We start from the raw sequence: 6037 nt of genomic DNA on the forward strand, positions 1-6037 counted from the left end.
TTAGTGGTTTCTGTAAGCACTTCTGAAGAATTGTGTGCTATTCTATATATTGTCACAGTCAAAAGTTTAGTTCCATAGATACCTGATTATCTTCTAAAACACGCATATTATTAAGAACTTCAGAACTTCTGTATAAAATTTAGGCACATTTCAAACAACTAAAACCTCTAGCCAAGTAATTTTAAAAAGTTTTAGATTTTTAGCTCCCATATACCTTATATTGATGGATAATCCAGAATGGATTTTACAGTGTTGATATTAAATATCTCAAATAAACCTAGAGAGTTAGGTCCCAAATCAAAAGGAATGCCATTTGTATCAATTACTGTTTATCAAGTACTAAATCAAGTACTAGTTTATTTTACTGAAAAAGTCTCTTCAGTATTTACTTTGCCTTATGGTTGGTGTTTTCCAGTCCTCAGAAGAAGGACATACTATCCATTCCCTTCAACAGCTGTCAAATCCTGCTAGGATTCATACAGTAGCTTCCTAAAGTCTCCAGTAACTACAAGATGAACAATGAGAAGTGACAAAATGTGTCTTCCTGAAAGAAAATACTTCTTTAGACAATTTTTTAGAGCGTAATTGTTTTTATATCTGCTACACTGGGAGAATACCCCAAGCAGTAATACATCTTCACAGGCTTTGAGATGTCCTTGTGATTACATTTAGAATTAATGCACAACCTGAATTTCATGTTTAACTTCAGGCACAATTGTGGGAAACAGCAGAAACAGCATGCTTCAGAACATGATCTGTCACAATTTGAGGATACCAAACATACATACTCAGGTTGAATTCTACTTTCTGTGATAACTTCATTTTTCCAAAAATTATGTGCAGTTATATACACAAATTAATGAACCCAGATTTGAAGATTTCATTGCTGTAACAGAGTACAGAACACTCTTCCCATTGTCCTTAAAGGTTGTGATGGTGGTGACTAACGTGCAATCAAGTATTTGACCTTCAGCCCAAAACAAAGGTTCAGCTCTGTAAAATTCATCTCTACTCAGAAAACCCTTATTCCTTCTGAAGCAGCAGCTGAGGATTTGACCAGTCTTTCCACCTTTGGCTGCTCCCAATCTAAAGACTAAAAGAAAAGTTATAATTCAAAAGGTATCTCATCAATATGCTAATGCAATTGTATGTTAAATTTTGGTATCTCTGAAAAGAATTATGCTTTAGCATTTTTGTGTATACAATACTCCGACATAATTTATGAACAATATCCAGAACTCCATTTTGTCTCAACCTGTTTGGAATTAGATTGGTTATTAGGATGACAATTGTGACCTATCTCCAGGCTTTTCCCCATAACCGAAATACACATATGATGGAAAAACCTATTTCTAGAAACAGAAGAGCAACTGAAAACAAATCTCAGGTTCACCGTTGCATTTCTAGGCCTTGCTAGAGTCACATACTTTCTGGGGAGGGCAGCTAACTGATGAATCCACAATTCATTACACCAAGCAATACTGTTGTGTCTATACATCTGGAATTATACACGTGTGCTGTTGGATGGCTGTGTACAAAAACAGGCAGTTTAATATGCTCATGATATAAATACTTAGATTTAATGCAGGCAAGCCATTATTAAAATATGCCTAGTGCTTGAAATATGTAAGTTAAAACAAAAAAGAATAGTTTTCATAGTCATTAGAGCTCAGACTCCATTACAGTTTCTGCTCAAATGGCATTATATATGTGTCCCCCACAACAGAACTCAAATACAAATTGTAGCAAAATAAATATCAACATAAAGAATGTTGAGAGGGAAACACTATTTTCTTTATCAAAAGAGTGTACTTCAAAACTAGAAAGCTACTTTAGACAAAGTCAGATCCATGCTGAATGTTAAAAAATGGTTGAATTATTGGTTTCTTAAAAAAAAAGGCTAACAGCAAATCATGGCTAGCCACATCACGCAGCTTAGTTTCATAAACTCAAAATCACCCAAAAAATTAAAGACAATAATTATTTGGAAGATTTTTTTCGTGAAAAACAGCTGCAGGTTTTGAATCAAAACAATATTTTTTTGATCTGGGGAATAAGTCAGGCCAACCAGAACAGTGCCAAATGTTCCTTAGCTGCTTCCCAAGATGAGAACCAAAAGAGAAAGCACCTCCAGTATATGTGTACCAATCCACAGAGGTTATGGAAGCTCTATTGAATGCCTGAGTCATCTGCTACTGACCTCCAAATCAAGGAAATAACAGCAATTAAACAATATTTGGGTCAATTAAGAAAGCTTTGGGTCAACAGAACCTGGTTCTATGGCTGATTTTGACTGCCTAGAGACTTGTAGAAAAACAATACAGCAGCCCACATATTATCCATCAGGTTGCTAGAGTATGTAGAGGTCATATTTGGAACACAGATGGTTAGATGTGCCAGTCAAGGGTGAGGCACTGCGGGACTTGCTACTCACAAGCCAAGGAAACCTGCTTCATAAAATCCCAATGAGTGATAGCCTCAGATGCCATGACCACAGTAGTGGGATGCTGTTGAGCATGCTGAAGGTCATTGTAAAAACATTTTAGAAGAGCAAACTTCACTATGCTCAGAGCCTATGGGAAGTGATGCCACGGAGGATAAAGAAGCTAGTGAGTGCTGGGACTTTTTCACCAACAATCTCCTGGAAACACTAAACCAGTTCATCACCTTTAAGGTCAGGAAAGAGGCAGAGCAAGAGACCTCCTTGACTTAACTGTGAACCTCTGAGTCTGCTCAAAGCCAGAAGAGAAGTCTACCAGATATGGAAAAGCAGAAAAATACATGTTGAGAACTAAAAGGACATTGATAGGATATACAGAGAACCTTAAGAAGGTTCAACAAGGACAGGGGTAAGATCTTGAACTTGGCAAAGCATAAGCCAGAAGTGCAGCACAGGCTGGGATGGACCTGTCTGAGGAACAGCTCTGTGGAATGGGATCCGGGGGTCCTGGTGAACAAGCAGTTCCATATGAGTGAGCAGTGTGCTGTTATGGCAGAAAAGAAGCCAACAGGATCTTTGACATGATGGGCTGCATCAACAGGAGCATCACCAGCAGAGATAAAATCACCATTATCTCACTCAGCACTTGTCAGGTCACACCTGCGATACTGGGTTCTCTGTGTCCAGCTTTGGTCCCTGATATGCAAAATACCCACAAAACCATGGACAGGCTGGAAAGGGTCCAGAGAAAGGGCACAGGGATAGTCAAAGGTCTGGGAAGCCTGACATATGAGGAAAGGCAGGGAACTGGCTTGATTCAGCCTGGAAGAAAGAAGGCTTAGGGGAGCCTTTATCACCATATTCCAATTTTCAAAGGGTGGCTACAAAGATACTCCCTTTACACAAGCAGTCACATGGAAAAGATGAGGGGTCACGCATACAAGTTACTTTGTGATATCCAATTGGACACTGGAGTAATGCCATTGGAACAAAATCCACAGGGAGGTGTTGGACTTCCTAGCATTGGACACTTTAAAGACTTGGCTGGTCAGGGTGCTGGGCTACCTTGTCTAGACCATGCTGTTGACAGGAAAAGTTGGACCAGACTATCATTGAGGTCCTCTCCAACCTGGTATTCTATAATTCTATAATCATACTGATAAATGGAAAGTGTGTGGAATGTTTGAATCTTTGATAGCAGCAGCTTCTAAAAACAGTAATTTTTCCACATTAAACAATATATTCAGTACTCCCCCTTCTTCCAAATATTAATCTGTGTTGAAGCATTATTTGTTCTGCACAATGCAGAATGTGCCCAGTGATACAATGCAGAGACAGGCAGAGCTGATTGAAGATAGTGCTAAAACATCCTGTGGGGACAACACTTTATTGTCCAAGGGGAACCAGGGTACCATCAGTGCCATTCACACACAAGACATCTTTGTAGCTTAATTAAGAGGAGCAGGGGAGGGGAGGCTATCTAAAGTAATTTTATTTTTCTTGGATAAGCTATTTCAGTTGTTAGTGTGTGTTAAGTATAAAACACACTTCACAAAGCACCATTCATTCATATATATATATATGTATATATATATACACACATATACACACACATACACACACTGAGTAAAGCCCTTATGCTTAACAATGCTGTTTCTAGGGATATGGAATGAAAGTTCCAAGTCTTGCAGACATAAGGCCACTTACACTTTCTTTCACTGCTGGAGTTATTAAGCAGTACGTTCATGCTGTGATCAAAGAATACTTCACAGGCAAACTTTTTATAATTTAAAACTCCTCACAATAAACAGCTGAAAACAAACTTCAGTCAAATAAAGCCTTGTCCCTCTTAAGCCACTAAAGCATTATATTATCTGCCTGTCCCTTGTTGCCAGGCAATAATGCCATATAATGCAGAGACAACTAAGCACATGACAACATTTCAAAAGTGAACACAACAACCTATGCAATAAAAATTCTTTGGGGAAAGGTAGCTTAAAACCTGCAAAGATGCCTCCTTGTCCAAGGGGGAAAGTTACAATGGCAACAATTTCATTGGCACAGTAATTAAAATGAAGTTCATCAATACAAGCATATGTGTCCCATCAGTTAGCAGCAGTCTGCTGTAATTTAACTTAGTGAAAGACAGCAAGCCATTGACCAGGGGCAGCATAACAGCCTCCTATAAAAAGAACTGAGATGTTCAAGGAAATTTGGAACCTGTGAATAAGTTTCAGCATGAGATAAAGGCATGAGATAATCTAAATTACTGAACACAGTGCCTCATAATGTGGCTGGTGTTGATCCAGACAAGCATTTCCAGGTTGCCAAATAAAATGTTTTGAACTCTGTTGAACAAGACACGGTATCAAGTAACCAAATTAATTACAAATAATTTAAATAGAACAAGAATGAAGATGCGACAATTTCTTTTAGAAATCCTCTCCCCTAAACATATATGTAACAAGGCACGTACTAGGAAAAATATATTCAATCACTTTTTTATTCAATTTGATTTAAATACCTGAAACCAGTTTTCTCAGAATTTAAGACAATGGGGAGAAGTTTCAATTTCTTGTTACAGATGTCGTAATTTCATTGTCTACTAAAGTGCAATGGTTGTGTGCCCAAAAGTATAAGCAGAAAGTAAAAAACACAAAAAAACCAACCACAAAAAAGTTTTTGAAGACATTGAAAAACAGTGAGAGCATATGTATTCAGCCACAGTTTTTAAGCAATTAAAAGTAAAAATAACACTGAAAATGTTTATAAACCTATATTTTAGCTTGTTTCCTGCAAAGCCCATAACTTTGTATGTTTTCCAAACAAGACTTTGATGCTTTTAAAGAAAACAAATATTAGTGTCCCTAGTACTTTAAAGAAATGTATGAGGAATAAGATAAAGGCAGACAGGTTAATTCATAATATTTTGAAATACTAAGCAATGACTGGACTGCAAGTTAGATTTTAAACATATTCTTTTAGGTGTGCAGTAGGTGCCAGTGTTTGCGACAGTCCTGAAAGTCTTTTTGACATCATAACAGCAAAACCTTTGAGTGATTTACTCCCCGTCATCATTAAGAGACAACTGCTGAAAAGCATTTAATTGAGAAAAGATGCAAAAAAATCCTTATTCTTCACAGAACTTTATGCCCTTTAAATTTTGTATTTCATAAATAGTCATTAGATTTAAAACTTCTCTTTACTCCAAACACTCACATTTATGACATTTCACATGCACAACACCACTCAGTCCCTTTTAAACTAGAAAAGCACAAACGACTGAAAGCTAAGTGTTTGAAAGTTCCAGGTATCTTAATCTTTCCAAAGATACAAAGTGTTCAGAAACAAGGTAGTAAATACATTAGTGCTGACCCACTTAAAAATTTTTGGAGTATGGTAACTATTTTATTACACTTCATATTTTTATTCAGTAGAAAATCAACATATCATATTGTTACCCCTCTCCATTTTCCTCACTTAGGTGTATTCTCTGTTCTATTTGTGTGTTCCTTACAGAATACATGTAGGGGTAAGGGTCCTACCAGTGCTTAATCAAATATAGGGAGTTTATTTGCAATGAATACCCTTTTTCTG

Source organism: Cinclus cinclus, chromosome 1, assembly GCF_963662255.1.
Source record: "Cinclus cinclus chromosome 1, bCinCin1.1, whole genome shotgun sequence".
In the NCBI taxonomy this organism is placed as follows: domain Eukaryota; kingdom Metazoa; phylum Chordata; class Aves; order Passeriformes; family Cinclidae; genus Cinclus; species Cinclus cinclus.